General features: G+C 40.3%; 2 protein-coding genes across 18 annotated transcripts in view; both read left to right on the plus strand.

Annotated features, from left to right (window-relative positions):
* FBXO25 (F-box protein 25) overlaps nt 1–16,542 on the plus strand; it is a 653,677-nt gene that overhangs the window by 343,075 nt on the left and 294,060 nt on the right. The window lies entirely within an intron of this gene.
* Nucleotides 1–16,542, plus strand: part of DLGAP2 (DLG associated protein 2) — a 451,834-nt gene that overhangs the window by 133,819 nt on the left and 301,473 nt on the right. For 5 of the 17 annotated variants that reach the window (XM_052697336.1, XM_052697357.1, XM_052697401.1 and 2 more), the window contains exon 1: nt 924–1,350. The exons of the other annotated variants lie outside the window; for them this stretch is intronic. The gene's annotated coding sequence lies outside the window, so the exon portion shown is untranslated. Of the gene's footprint in view, nt 1–923; nt 1,351–16,542 lie in introns of those variants that run through there. 17 annotated transcript variants of the gene reach the window in all.

The following is a 16,542-nucleotide window of genomic DNA, read 5'->3' on the forward strand; positions in this document are numbered from 1 at the left end:
ACTAGGAGCAGCTAAGTCCGCTGGGGAAGGGAAGGGGAAGCAAGTGAGCCTTGACTCACCTTTAATGCTCCTCAAATCGTGACATGCTAAGGCAGGCAGATGGAAACTCATTTTTGGTAGCTGTGAGTATCGTAACATTTCCCAAATACGTATATCTAATTGAATGATTTTTCCTACAAAAACACTGATCAGACAAATCCATGCACGATGCACCATTAGTGCATGAACAAACTGGTGTAGCAGAGTGGACTTCAAACAGTCAAAGGGTATTTTGTTACAGAGCTCATATTCTAAGCTACTGGGACAGGCAGTTGAAGCAGTTGCTAATTCTAAAAATACTCCCTAAGAGTGGGTTAATTTGTGCATCACTGAAGCATCAGTCCTTTTTGTTGTCAAGGTATATTTTGCAATTGCAAGAAAGGAATATGTACAGTCTTCAGTGTTTGCTAAAAGCTAATTGGCAGCTACACTTCTTAACTGAGATGGATATTGCTCATATCTGTGGGTATCCTCGTGAGTGCATGAGGATTTTAAAAGGTGCCACTGCTCTCTGGTTATGCTTTATTTGCCTTTACTACTTCTCTAGTTTTGTGTTTTTGGTTTTTCTTTTTTTTAATTACCATTTATTTATTTATTAAAAGGAGATCCATCAGACAGGTTTAATGTTTCTTTTCGTTTTCAGATGATTCTGCAGGTTTCATGATATCACATCAGCAGAAGCTGCTGTAGATTGATGGGACCCCATCAACCACCCTGCCCACTCGATATTATAAAGATTTGTGTCGTCAGTGGTCGTGACGTTTGGTAGGAAGTTGCCCATTTATGGATACTAGAGCAAATGATATCATCACAATAGGTGGCTCCTGTCTAAATAGGATCATTTGTGAAATGAGATTACAGGCATTTATCTGGGAAACAGGAGACAGAGGCACCTGCTTTATGTAATTGATATCCTGGGGACTTATAGTGTACAATAATTAAGAAAAATCTTCCTTTCTAATTCTATTATGTGGGAAAAAAAACCTCTTTTTTTTCTGCCTGCATAAAACAAACCCCACTTCCACATGGAATAAGCTCCAGACCATGTTTTCTATTATGCTTGAATATATGGGACATGCATTGCAATCCTATGCTTGCCACACTGCTGCAGTATACTTGTTTTGCAGAGCTCTGTAGCAGGCTAGTCAAAGCTGTGACTAACCAGACCCTTGGATACATACTCTAATTTCTGGCCTTTATTTTTACAATGAATTTGATTCATTCTTTGATGGCATATTTTTTCTGATTTGCGAGAAGCTTCATGCTCTGTGTTTGGATGCTGACTGCAATACAGCAATAGTCTTTGATACGGTAAGTCAAAGATGACTCATTTCTTACTCTCGTGCCTTCAATTTATACTTTCTACAACACTATCTCGTCAGGTAGAAAATGATGTGTTAATTAATGTTGAAGGAGTTAATTTTCAACAGATGCTTTTCTCTTCCCTCCCCCCCAGTACTTTGCACCATGGTTTTTTTCCTCCTCATGAAAGCAATAGGTTTGAACTGACTTTAAGTAAAATGCTTTTGCTCTATGATTTTTAATAATATTGCCAATATTTTGTCCTATTCTGCAATTTCAAGAGTGAAGAAGAAAATATATCACAAGCAAATATCTGGGACTTAACATGTGATGCTAGAATACAATAAGTTCAGTCCAGTATTAACCTTTATTACAGCGAGCATGATTTGAAAGGCAAGAATCTTTGGGGAATTTATACTTCAGATAAAGTAGGAAGGTTTCAGTTTTCACTTGAGAATTCATGTAGCCAGGTCCATACATTTACAAGAGCCCTTATTTTATGTGCAGGCAGCGGAGAGAAAATGCCTTACAAAAAGACAGTTCCCTTTGTATGCAGCGTGCAGGAGGAGATTCAGTAGTACCCCTTATCAAGTGCACTGTGTGAGATAAGAGCAAAAAAGCCCACGTATTCACTGCAGAGTGATAGGAGCCTCTACAATGCAGAAACGTGGCTGAGAAAAATGCTACCTGGCGAAATATTCTTTGAAGAGCTTTAAAACAGCGCTGTGATCACACACGCAACATGCCCTCTTTCAGACAGCTAAGATTAAGTGTACAGGAGAGGTAAAATTTAACATAGCAATGTTTTTTAGAGAAACAGCAGTCTGCAGCAGAGGTCTGGAGCCACACTAGGTTACTGGGTCTCCCCTGGTGAAATTTGTTCAGCCCTGGTTTTAGAGCTGGGCAACTTTGCTGCAAGTGAGCAGTGCTCAGATCGCTTGAAATGAGTGCCTTTGGGAAGTATTCTCTCTCTCTTTTTCCTTTCCCTTTTTTTTTTTTTTTGCTTCTTTTTTCTTTTCATGTGTTAAACTTTTCAAGAGCAGAGGGCTTTCTCATCACCCTTCTGGGTTTGCGTGTGCCTATTAAAAATAAAAATTAACAAAATATCAGTGCATTTGTATTTGTCAGCATAGGCTTCCGACATGCAGGTGAAATAGCTCGCTTTTCCAAAGTTCATTCACAAACAGAGCCAACAGAGGGAAAAAGAAGCGAGGTCTGTGTGAAATCAGAACAAAGCTGTAGGCTGGCTGTCATCAGGCTGTAATTACTGTGGCTTTTCCACTTCTGCTGAGAAGTTTTCAGGTTTGATTTCTGCATTGCCAGTGTGATAATTTTACAGGCATGCGTTAGCGTCAGCTCTCGCACTTGCTGATAATTAGTTCACGGATCCATATCTGTCATGTTTTCCTGTCATTTGAGACAGCCTACATCCTTTGAATTTAGCAACAAGTGATCAGTGTGATCATGTACTGCCCAGCATCGTGCACTCTGAAATGGATCTTTGGAAATCTAAAGGCAGTTGAATAACACTTTCTAGGTGCATAAAATATGTATGGGTAGTGAAATTAGTGACCGCTGGCAGCCTTTTTTGAATGAAACATGCTGTTGTAAAATGCTCGAAGGCAAGTGGAGGTACGTCAGCATAGGAGCCTGTTAAACTCTAGCATTTTGCCTGCTAGCATCCTTTGCTTTTGCAAAAAAAGCACAAAACCAAATAAAAAACCAGCAACGAAAACACAGAATAAAGGCTATATTCTCCTCAGCAACGTGTAATTACATCTGCTGAATATGTTCCACGGACATTATTTCACTGTAAATGTCTCATACGGCGATTTGGAAAAGTGAAGACATTTCCACAGATTTCATTTCTGCATGTTAAGCAGAAGCTGCAGGAAAGTGGCATGTTCTGCATGTAGAGGCCACGTTACATGCTCTGTAATTCAGGCATTCAACTGCTTGTAGCTTGATCAAATTCCAAATACCGAGCGGCGTGCAGGGTGCACTGCTTGGAGAACAGGCATACAGAAATCATTGCGCAGTCGGTGCTTTTTGTCCTACACCTGTAATTTTTTTTTTTAATTGCATTAGTAATTTTCTGCCAGTTCTGCCTCTGCAGAATGTATAATTTCCCACGAAAGGAAAGCGTACTTGGCAGCAGCTTTTCAAAACTAGCAAAATGACTTAAAAATAACAGGACAGATAATCAATGAGAATCACAAGCATACTGGAGGATATATAAATAAAAGCATTCCACCCATTGTGCTTAAAACAGCTCTTAGCTGAATTTAGTGAATGTAGAGGAGGAATGGCTGTAGCATAGGGCACACAGTGTTCCACTTTGGCTTTATCTAGTAACTTTGTAACTGATGTATCCAAAAGTGCCACCACTGTGTTGTAGATAACATTATTAATGATGTTCCCTAATATTATTTGTTGCCTTCTTTTATTACCGATATGTTAGAAATCTCAGATACATTTTTCTGAAAACCTCATCTTTCTGCTTTCATTTCTGTTCTTACATGCACGATGTCGTGCTCTTTGCTTTATCATTTCAATAAATTCACAGTTAATAATTTTATTCTATTTCTTCGAGGAGAAAGGCTTGAATTTGAGTTGGAGCATACCAGGGAAAATCAAGAATAATGGCACTTATGTACCTCTGCTTTTATGTGTAGTATTAATGAGATCAAATGAACGTCTCTGACATGAACATGAAGGGTGTTAAGTGTGCACACAAAGTACAGCATATGTGGCCCACATCCCTGCGTGTCCTAACAGCTATCAAATATAAAATCCTAGGAGACATTCTAAAGTAGTAAGGAAAAGCAGCTGGCTTTTTATACTCACTTAAAAAGGAAGTTGTGTTCACTGACAGGACATGAATATGGCACAAGGTCTGTCAGTGCTGGCTTCACTTTCTCTGAATACCACAGGCTTTTTTATTTTTTTTTCTAATAGATATTTGCTTCAGAAATCCTGCCCAAGGTCAGTGCGGAGGGCTGCATCATGTGTGAAACCACACATCCTCGACTGGAGACCCTGTGGCTAAATCAAATTAAGATGCTTTTAGTTTCTTATTGTGAAATATAAAAGATTCATACCTGCAACTACACACGATTTGCATGGATTGGTCCAACACAAATTACGGCTGCCATATAATTTAATTGTCTTTGACAGATACACTTGAAAAATTGATATGAAAGCCTGATCATACAGGACAGCGTGAATGCCAGCAAAGTATGCAGAAAGCAGCAAAGAAGTTCTGTTAGCGAGCCATTAATTCCTTTTAGCAGCACGTTACAGAGGTACAAATAGGGTAACAAATCTGTTACTGTCAACCTGCACAGGAAAGCAGTCAGTGGTATATAGATTAAACCACACAGTAATTGAGAGATTTCTTTCCTTTTGATGAAGGAAAGCATAGCTGCAAATGCAGTCACCATTGACATCTTAAGAGATACTTTTTGCAATTAATAAACACTATCACAACATTTGTGGTAGGAAGTTATTTGCTGCATTGAAGACTTAAAGGTGACCACTGCCCATTACAAGGAGATTCAAAGCAGAAAATTATGCAAGGATTTTGCATTTCTATGCAGTTTCTGAGAAAGGTTCGAGTTTGAGCTGATCTCTACAGTAATGCGTTGTGAAAACAGTCATGTTTTCCTCCCAGTTCCTAACACTGTGTGTCTCTTGATACAAGAGCAACAACACCCTTTATAAATTTCAGTTCTTTTTCTAGGTGACCTGCCATCATCAAATCCTTGTACCTAAGGCTTGAACACGCTTCTGCTGAAGTTGCTGGCAAAACACTTAGTGGCTTAACTGGGATCATGATAAGGGCAACTCACCATTTAATAATCCAGGCCAGAAGATATCAGGCTGCTTTTTCACTTGTTAGATACAGGCTCTTTTCCTGCAAGCAGCAACTTCACACCAGCTTATCAGGAGGACAAAGTCCTCTTTCAGACTTCTGTCCAGGGGAAGCAAGGACAAGCCTGGCACAATGAGATCTTAGAATCACAGGATATCCCAAGTTAGAAAGCACCAATAAGAATCTTCAAGCACAACTCCTGATAAACTTTCCAGTAAGGCAGGGCAGAACGTGTGACAGCCCTTGCTGTTGTCAGAGATGCAACTGAGGAGCAATATACATCTCCCCAGCAATCAAGACCTACCTGAGTCCTTTACTTTGAAAGCAAAGGGTGGAAAACTGCACAAGCAGTTGAGATCAGATGTTAGTTCAGCATAAAGCCACAGAAACTGCTTTGCTGGGATTTCACCTGTAAGCAATAAGCAAATCTGAGTAGAGGGAGTTCACTTGGTGGTGGATTGGAGGTGAGTTCTGTGTTGCTTTGAAGTGTGACCCTTGTTGAGGTCTTTGTTTTGAGGGAATTGGATGTTTTCTGGGAGGAGCTTTTTCTTAGAAAGTCCTTCAATATCAGTACAAGCTGGGGAATGAAAAGATTGAGTGCAGCTCTGCCAAAAAGGGCCTGGGGGTAATGGTAGATGGGAAGGTGGACATGAGCCAATAATGTGCCCTTGCAGCGCAGAAAGCCAACCATATCCTGGGCTCTAAGTAAGCATGGCCAGCAGGTTGAGGGAAGTGATCTTGACCCTCTGCTCCATGCTGGTGAATCTTCACCTGGAGTGATGTGCCCAGATATGGAGTCTGTGGTACAGGAGAGGCATAGACTTGTAGCGGTATGTCCAGAGGAGGGCCACAGAAGTCATCCAAGGGATGGAATGCCTCCCTTTGAGTACAGGCTGAGGGAGCTGGGGCTGTTCAGCCTGGAGAAGAGAAGGCTCTGAGGTGACCAAATAGTGATCTTTCAATATCTAAAGAGAAGCTACAGGAAAGAAGGGGACAGACTCTTCAGCAGGGTCTGTGGCGATAGGACAAGGGGAAATGGTTTCAAGCTTATAGAGGGTAGATATTGGTTGGATATAGGGAAAAAGTCTTTTACATTGAGGTTGGTGAGGCACTGGAACAGGTCACCCAGAGATGTGGTTGATGCCCTTTCCCTGGAGGCTTTCAAGGTGAGGCTGGATCAGGCTCTGGGCAACCTGATGTGTTGTGTCCCTGTTCATTGCAGGGGAGGTGGATTAGATGACTTCTGAAGATTCCTTTCAACTCTAAGGATTCTATAGTACACTGTGCTGGCTCTCTGCTGCTAGATGCAAGGCTGTGTTAAACTCCCTGAGGCCCTACATCTCTGCCTGTTTACATCAGCTGGGAGAGGGCATGGATCTGGGGGCTGCTCTGCTTTTCTCTGGTTTTAGTTTTTAGTTCTAGTTTTCTTCATGCACTTTTAATTCTATAAATGTTATCAACATCTCTTTAAGTATAGCGTTGTCCTCTCAAACATTGTTCTCACATCTGATTTATTTTCCTCCTCCCCCTGCCCAACTGCTGATAGAAGTAATAGGCAAGAGCTAAAAGAAATTAAAGGCATATTTTTTCTGTTCACTCAGTGTGTTTGACAGCATTTTGTGTCTATTCAGCCCCATTGCTTCTTCAGTGGAGTTATTTGGCTTAGTAGTATCTGTAAGGAAAAAGCATCTTAAACCAAGAGGAATAATACTGTAACAACAAAAAGACTGGCAGGCAAAGTTGCTAAATCTCAGAGGACTCTGCATTTTATTGGTTATATAGAATTGATAATATTTTTTTCATAAATATGTAATCTGTATACATCTCGATAGATGTCATAAAAGCCTATATTAGGTCTTCCAATTAGACAAGTAATTTGTGCTATTGCTCTGAACTGCCCTTACAGCATTTATCTCCCCCTTTTCGGCTTGTCATGGTGACGTTTTGTTATTCCTCTAGTACAGCCATCTGAAGGGGCTTGCATCCTGCCCACAGACACTTGTTCTTTCCCAGTCCCTGTTTGAAGTGCCCCAGATGTGCTGACTCTGCTCTTTCTGTGGCTGTGTTCCAAGCACAGCAGATAACTTGTTGATCAGAGTGATGTGGGGCCTTTTGAGGCTGATGCAGGAAAAGATCTGAAATGAGCACCGAGGCCAACTTCCTGTGTAAGCCCCTTCAGTCAGATGTAGTAAAAAGCTTGTTATGTTTAACTGAAAATGTTGGGTTCCTAAAACAAACAAAATGAATAACTAGTTAATACTAACCTCTTGTGAGGCTGTCTTGGGAGATAGTTGCAACTAGTTTTGTTATTGTGTTTTCCTTTCATATTCTTACAAAACAGTGTTTCTCTGTTACAATTTCCATTCTTACAGCACCTGTAATTCAAATAAGGACAAAAGCTTCCTGGAATAGAGCAGTATATATGTACAACATCATTTTTATAGGATGAAACAAAAATGAACACAGTTCCTTAACACTGGCAGTGTACCTGTCAAAATGGTTTCATCAGGGTGAAGGAACAGCAAAACCAGGTTTGGGATGTTGAGCTAACAACACCAGCAGACCCAACTCATTGTGAAGACTTACTGAGTAGAAGAAGTCAGATGGCACAAGGGACTTCTCAGGAATAGTTTGCAGTAGCATTGTTCCATATTCAGGGTGCTCTTCTGGCTTGCTATATGGGTTCATGGCCATACTCTGGCAAGTGGTTCTGACTTAAATCCCACAGTGCTGGCTGCAGTAAGGACTTGCTTGTAGCTTCATTGCTGTCAGTTTGCGTGGCTCTTGTACTATTCAAGTCAGTATTTGCACTGCATCCTGCAATGAAGCCCTGCCTTACAAAAGAAAGCAGTAGTACTAACTGTGTGAGTGCACTGAAGATGAAAATGAGTAGGAGCTTCCCCTTGGTTTTGGCAGGCTCTGGGATAAGGTGCTGTGGGAAAAGGGAAATGCTTCTGACACAGGAAACCCCTGTTCCTGGGAGTGTGCACATCACATCAGCCTTTGGAGTCGGTCTCCCTTGAAGCTAGTTGCTGTACTGATTTGGATCCCTCCCGTGCCAGTTGTTCAGGGGCTTCTTATCTTGCTCTTGATTCACAGATAGGACAAAGCTGTCTAGACAAGAACTGCTTTGTATTAAACCCCTCAGTGTACAATTTAAGCTTGAGGATTTATGGATACATCCATGCAAGAGCAGATATTATTTTAAGGTAGTTATTATAATGTAATATTGGGATTCATTTCTAATTTCTCTGGTTCTCCTAGGATCTCGTGCTCATATGTACATACATGCATTTTCAGTGAGAGGAGCAGGCAGAGCATTGTGTGTATCCCCCAGTGTGCTGCCAGGTTTTGTGGACCACGGCATCCAGAGAGAGTGTCAGACACCTCCTGGTGCCTCCCCTCGTCAGCCGTGCCCCGCTCCACGGCTGCAAGTGCCATGCACTGTCCCTGGCTCTACAGCTCCAGCCCTGGGCTCAGCATCTACCCCTCACTGCTTTAAACACAGGTGTGCATTTCTCAGATAAGCCTTTTCAGCAACTGCTTACGTTTTCAATAACTGAACGAGCAGAAGATAGATTTGAACTAATCGTTGTATAGTGACGGGATTCTGAGGTGAATGCAACTGTTGATAAATAAATTTAAGATTTCCACTCCTAATTTCAGTATGAATAATTAACAGCCTCCCTCAGACTCAGGGCTGCAAATTAACCAGTTCATAAATACTTCAGTTGTCACTGTTTCATGCAGTGACAGTGTTTATTCTGATCTCTGCCAGCTCTGCCCCTGGGGGACCAATACATGAGGGTTGTTTTTTCTTTTTTCTTTTTCTTTCTTCAGATATGTAACAAATTAATTCTTCTCAGGTATTTTTGGTTCACTTCTATGCTCATGTGATTAATGGAGATAATACAGGAATTAATACTTGAATATCTGAGGAAGAAACCTGTGGGATATAGACATTCTTCCTGATTGGAAAAAAAAAAAAAAAGAAAGCAGGAGGAGCCTGCCAGGCATTGTAGTGGAGGGTGGAGATGTGGCTGGGCTAAAACCATTTTTGGTTGTGAACAAGCTATTAATTTGCTTTGCAAGTTGTTCCTCTGTAAAGCAGGGATGACAATTCTTCAATGGGTAGCTGTCTTCTTTGAGATAAATGTGCGGGAGTTGGCCATGATATATTTGGGAAGTGCTACCAATATAAATTGATGGAAATTACATCTGATGGTGTCCATAAATGTTTCTGTCTATACTGAAGAAGGGGGAATTATCCTTACAAAAGGGCATGCTTTACCACTGATTCTCTTCTGTCAGTTGGGAGGGGAGGGAGATTGGCTGAAGAAGTCCATGAAAAGAGACTCGGATTGCAAAAATCAGTAAAGTCTCCCCAGGAATCTGGTCACTGCTGCACTCACTTTCCAATCTCTTCTTCAGCCTTAGGAATAGTCAAGCAAGGACAGTCTTACAGAGCTAAAAATAATCTAGACTTGCCAGAGCTTTAAAAAATAATGGCTTAGAAATTGAAAATCATTGAAATCATATGATAGGTGCTGCCAGTGGTCTGACTTGGTTGAAGACTGTTGTAAGGAAGTTCTCCAAAGTGAAACTTTACAACGCCTTCTGTGCTTTTGTATTTGAGTGTTCAACACATTCTGTATTTGAGTGTTTGCACAGAGACAAGCAGATAACTCAAAAGGCACTGTGTGTGTCTTCCTGTATTGGGCATGAGAATGAAAGAGGAGAGCGGATATCCGTTAGCAACACACAGCTCTGGAAACCACCTCAGATATTTAACGTTATGTTTCAAGAGTACTGCTATAGTATTAATTTAATGGCACAATTCCTCTTCTGCTGATTTCAGTTCCAAATGCTGTTAACAGTTACTGTGAGATCAACTGTTTTCTTTTTTCTTCTTTTTGCATGGCACATTTTCAGAACACAGTAAGAACTTTCCCCCCCTACTCCCTAAGGGTGAAACAGTAGGTTTTTTTGCTTTCTACAATTTTCACACATCTGAAATGACATAACAATTAAGTTTAACTGTCTGCTTTCAAATGGATTACTTTCAAAATAAAATAAGCTGCACTTGAGTTTCCAGGTAGTTTGCCATTAAGAATCTGAAAATCTGAGATTTCCATGGGATTGCACTTGGTCATGTGGGTATGGCACCTGCATCCCTACTTCCAGGGAATCTGGGTGAAGCTGACATGCTTGGAATTTTTTGAGACGCTGAAATCTGTGAACTTATCCAAATAGGGTTGAATATTGGCTGATGGAGATTCCTCCGAACAAAACATTTTACATTAATGTTTTCATGCTTAGATTCAAGTGGCCTTTTTCACATAGCTGAGTTGTGCCACAAGCAGAAAAAATAACTGAGATTAGGATTCCTGGATACTGTTTCAGGCACAGATTACCTTGCTAGCAGCTGTTTCTCTTCAAATGAAGGACACTTATAGAGAAGTTGTATAGAATATGAGAGGACTCAAGTATGTGCCTAAGTAAAGGGAACTGGGAATCTACTGAAGCTTCCCTAACCTTGCAAAATCAGTAGGTTCAGGCATGTGACTGAGTATTCCATAGTCTGGTATCAAAATTTTGATTTTTCATTTACTTTTTAGCTAAATGTTATAGAACCTCTCATTCAAATTGGGGTATTTACCAGTAGGCAAAATTGGATGTAGTAATACCCTGATGTCTGCCCAGGATGTATAAATTCACTTCTGCTCAACACATTCCCATTATGAACTACGACTGTGACTGCCATATGAACATCATCTTTCAACAGTCATATTCACGAGGTTAGGAAGTAAACTGAGAAGGTGGGAATCCGATAGCTACTTTTCATGTATTCAATACTAGTTAGACATAATATTAGTGAGAATGCTCATGAGAAGTATTAAAACTCACTTTTTCTCATGTACCTTATTAATGTATGCATCTAAAGGGGCCTAGGTGAATCTACAGATTTCTGTATAGATTTCTTTTCTTTCTACTAAAACAGAAGTAAAACAAAAATGGTGATGTGTTGGTAATCAGAGTGGCAACAAAATGGAAAGAAAGAACACAGCTAGGTATACTGCTAAAATAAAATGTTGGTCAGAGGTATTGCAATAATATATAGGCACTAAGATATAAGCAGCATATGCTGTTAAGAGAGGAAAAACAGTAAGAAGGAAGTGAAAACCTGAATTGGGCACAGAAAGATCCTTATTTTCAGCAAGACAATGTTTATTCATGAGCACCAATTAGAACATGTTTAAAAATCATCTTGTAAAACCTGAGATCCATTTTGGTGGAGGGTTTAGTGATTTAGCATTTCATGAAGCAGATTGTCTTTTGAATCACTATTGCATTAGTTTAAATTATTCCAAGTTTACATCACTGCAAGTAAGATTTAGTTTGGGGAGTTGATTTGCTTTTCCTATGGAGTGGCTCAGATTAGATTCCCAGATAATGGCCCGCTTCCTCCACACCTACTCTTCTTGTGGATCTTTCACACTCCTGTGAGGTACTGCAGGGGTTAAATGTGCTGGTTCAAAGACCAGGACTGGCCATAGGAAGAACATTGGAATTGCATTCCCTGTGCCATCAGAACTTGCCAGATAACCTCAGGCAGAGGAAGGCTTCCTCAGTCTTCAGTCCACAGAAATCAGCAAGGAACAGCCTCCCCACTGGCCGCAGCGTTTTTGCTCCTTCCTTAGCACCCTTCCACTGATGTGCCACCAGTGTGGCTGACAGGCCCAGCTGTGTCCTCCAGTAGGTCTGTTCTGCAGTTCTCACAGAAGCCCCTGCAGCCTCCCTGCTGCCAACACCTTCCCACCTACACCCACACCGTGCGGTGCTTTTTTGGGAAATGTTTTAAATGTAAAGTTCTTAATATACGTGGTTATCACTCCTTAGGGCTGCAATTTAAGGAGTCTTAGGTAATACAACTGATGTGTAGGTAATGTGTAGGCAAACCAAATAGAAAATTCAGTATTATAACCTTTCTCTGCTGTTGCATCCTGCCTTTTTCTCATGAGAGAGAAGCAGTGTAGGACAGACCTGGATGAAAAATGAAACCCTGATCTGAAATTTCAAAGTTGTCCCGAATTTCCTCTGTTTAAAACTTAATCTTTTTTATTCTGATGTCTTTGGAGATTTTGTTGCACTAGTTTTAAAAAGTGTCACAGAAAATTTCCAGGTGAGGAAACCCAGTTTTTAGTGAGGTATTGAATAACTATTTGGATAAATTTCATAGTGTTTCTGCTCATAAAAACACTCTCAGATACTTTTTGTGGAAAAGAAAGCACTCAAGTTTCAAAGCATGGATCAATTACTTGCAAAAGTTTTCAATATGAGGAAGAATATTTTTTTAGAAGCAACAAGATTCACACTGTTTTTCGTTTTGTTGTCCATCTCCAACGTGATCCAGACCCTGTGAGATAATACTGCATCCAACACTGTGCAAGTCAAAGCAGTGTGCGTGGCTCTGTGTCCTAACTTCAGCCCACAAAGAGGGCATGAGCATCTTAGTGCTGGAGAAGACCCATTCTTACTCACAGAGAATGTTCTTCGGGTTGAGTAGAAATGTTTCACCAGAAGGCAGCCAGTCCAAATGCTTTCAGCACATTTTGCAGCAGTTTGACCTCCAGTAGCTTCCTGCTGAGGCAAGCAGCAGCTAGCATATCTCCTCTTCCATAAGAGGAAGCTTGACTTCGTCCCTTGATGTGAGCTGCTCCCTGCAATGTGGTGGTAAATTATCTTCTGGATCACTCGACTGAACCTTCATAGTAATACTGAGGTTCTTCCTGTCCAGCGAAATTACTTCATGTCTTCAAGGCAGTGTCACAGCAATGGAAGAACTCCACATTTGAGTGATTTTTAGATTTCTGCTGACAGTGACTCCTGTATAAGTCCACAGGAGCCTACTTGAGCCTCATGTAGTCTCCAAATACAGAACGAACACTGGGCCTATTTAAATTGATTTCTATGAAACCAAGTCCAAATTATCAAAAAAACTGTACGATTCCAAAAAGAAAATTAGAAACAGGTTGATTGTCTTTGACCATAAGTGATATGGATAGTCTATATGATTATCCTTAAATGATGCAGTTAATCTGGATAGATTCACAGTGAAGGAATGTGAGGTCTGCACTATGGTGCACTGATGTCAGGAGATGAACACCTCAGCTTTGGAAAGCTGTGGTCTACCATAAGAGCAATTAAGAACCTCTGCTTTCAAAAATTCAGTACTGGTTTGGAGCCTTTTTTTTTCATTTTATTTTTCAGTCTAACTCATCATCTCTGGCTTCAGGCTTGCTTATAAATCTCAACTTACTATGAATTGGCTTTAATTTTCTGAATAGTCATATTCATTTAGCCACAATGCTGCAAAATAAGGAGGAGAATGTCAAGAAAAGTAATTCCTGAAGGTAAACTAATGGCTTGCATACAGACAATTAAACTTACAAGGAGATGCACATGGTGCAGGCTTACTCTTGCCAAAGTTTCACAAGCAGGCTCTTGCAGATTCTGGACAAGAAGAGTTGCCCTGTGCTGTGTCAATCTGTCTGTGTCTGAGGCTGACTGTCTCTTGGATGTATGGTTATTCTTCAATATCAGCAGCTTTACTTGGGCAGAAGTACTATGCAACATATTGTGCATTTCTGCCTTGCTTAGAATGCTTAGGGCTAAAGGCATCTCTGGCAGTAAAATTATTGTGTCCTTTTTCTGCTTTATTTTATTTTAATTAAGAGAAGTAGTAAAGTTGTTCAGAGAGACTTGCATTAAAAATAGAGAATGCAAAAATCCAAATGAACCCATTTCTATATGCTCACAATCAATTTGTTATATGCCGAAGTGATAAAACACCTGAAGGAAGAATGTTGCACTGTGCTGTCGTGGATGAACTGGAGAAGGATGTTGTGGATATATTTGTATTTACAAAATCATCTCTCCTTCCAAATAAGACTTGATGCCTTCAGATTTTAGGAAAGCACCTGTTCCGGGGTGTTTATTTAGGCTCACTTTGTGAAATCTTTCACATTCGTTCCATTACAGAGAATGCACAGACCTATGTATATGTAGATCCTGTGATTTAGTAGTTGGCAATGCTGCCCACAGCACGGGGGTTGAAAGTAGATGATCTTTAAGTTGGTTTGGCCTTTTTCAACCCAAGCCATTCTATAATTCTATGCATATGAATATGTGTTTGTGTGCATATGTTTATGAACAAAGTAATGTAAGCCAGTTTCACACTGCCACAACCTGTCTCAGGCTTCATCTGAGTACACGTCTGAAGTGGGGAAAGAACACTATCCCATTTGTACATAATAAATGGAGGCTCAGTAATTTCTCTCATATCTCTTAAGAAACTTTTGGCAAATGAATTAGACCTGTTATTCACCGATCTCAGGCTACAGCTGTAGCTGTAACTGCTGACCTGAATGATGGACATGGTGCAGCAGTCTTCAATTTTTCTTAAATATATCCATCATTTTCTTCCCACCTCTGATCACTGTGTGTGACGAAATTCCATGAGAGACAATATGGTTGATGTTTTTTCTCCAGTAACTGCTGCAATTTCACATATCCTGACTCAGACAGCCTTAGCTACTCAGGCAGTTGAGATCTCTGGAAAGTTTATGCTCATGTGCGTGTGGGATCTGACCATAGTAGGGACGGAAGATCTGGTGCATATCTTTTATCCTGTTGTACCTAGAACAGAGAGTAGGGAAATTCACTGTGTTCCCTCAGCAATACGTCTAATACAGTTTTGGGACCAAACACCTCATTAGGATCACGGATGGCTGCTACCTAGACTTGAAATGTTTAGGAATAGGTTTGCCTCTTAGCTGATCTAAGTGAGAGTGTAAGGGATGGTCTTTTCTAGCTTGTCCAGCGTGCAAGTCATCTTCACAAATGCATGTCCACCTGACAAGACTAAACAAATCATTACTGGGAAGGCAAGGTGTATTCCTAATGACAGAATCATGTTTAAATTCCATTAATGCAATAAATCAAATACCAAGTAAAGTAGCTATAAACTGTGATAGAGAAAGCATTTAGTCAGATTGTTTGGATAGGCTACTAGGAAGTATCATGCATAGTAAAAATAAATGTCAAGTATGCTTCACAGATAATAAAGACTTTATTGGATAAGCTATAGCTAATTTTCTCATGAGATCTGTCATCACCATTCTATCTAATTTAATCTAGAATTGCTGTAATACATGGTCACGCTGTAGACATCAGAAACTCTGTATCAAGTGTTATGGCACCATAACTTCCTTTCTGAGTGCCATTTCTTAGTTTCACTTCAATCTGAATTTAAAGCATGACTTGAGAAAATATTAATCATTTCCCTTTTTAACAGCCTTGTGTGGAAAATGAGTAGGGGGTACAGAAAAGGGAGAACAAACTTCATATTACTGTAACCTTCCTTCATTTTATGTCATTGTCTATCAGGAAGCATAAAGCTGTGACCGCTGTGATGGACATGAATCTAGAATATTTGAGGTCACACAGCTCTTTTTTCTGTTTGTCTAGATACAAAAAAAGAAGAGTTGAAGATATTCCTTAAAGATGCAGCCTAGCACTGAGTCCTTCAGAACAGCATGTTTTTGTCATTATTTCTTATTCCTTCTGTACACTCTACTTGCATGAGAAATAACCCAAACATCAGTAAGATGTTTGATTACGCAGGGAAGAACAGCACATATAAGCAAAGGTGTAGGATATCAGTGATGAGCAGTCATTATCCAAAGCCCAGAAAGGCAATGACAGGGCCTTAGCATTGGTCCTTGTAAGAGCAAGAATAAATCCCAGTAACTTGTATCTTAGAAAAAAATAGGGAATGTTAACTATTTCTTGTCATATTCCACATCTTTTAAAGTATTTTTCTCTTGAATGTGTACCTATCAATTTTAACTTTTTCAGGGATATGTAACTGGAAGTAGATCCTGTGCAGGCAGTGGTGTGTTTGTGATACTGTCTGCAAAAGATAAGTCACTGTAAGAAAGTGAAGTGCTTTCGGCTCTGGTGCATGGATTACACAACATGTGCACACTCTGGTAGTGTAAATGAGTGTCTTTCCCCTCACTTTTGTGTTACATAACGGCAAGACTGTCTTTTCACAAATGTTGTACAGCACAGCTGAACACAAATGAGCCACAGCCAGTCCTCGTCCCATTTTTGTTTTGAATCAAGTCTGGCAATTGTCTGGCATACGCCACACTTTATTAATTACAGGCGTGTGTCTGTTCTTAGGTGCATCCTGATGCAAGTCATTAGAGGGCTGGAAAATCACTGCATCCTCTGACAGAACTTTGATGCCTGGATATTTA

The sequence above is a fragment of the Tympanuchus pallidicinctus genome, unplaced genomic scaffold (assembly GCF_026119805.1).
Source record: "Tympanuchus pallidicinctus isolate F22 unplaced genomic scaffold, pur_lepc_1.0 scaffold1, whole genome shotgun sequence".
Lineage (NCBI taxonomy): Eukaryota > Metazoa > Chordata > Aves > Galliformes > Phasianidae > Tympanuchus > Tympanuchus pallidicinctus.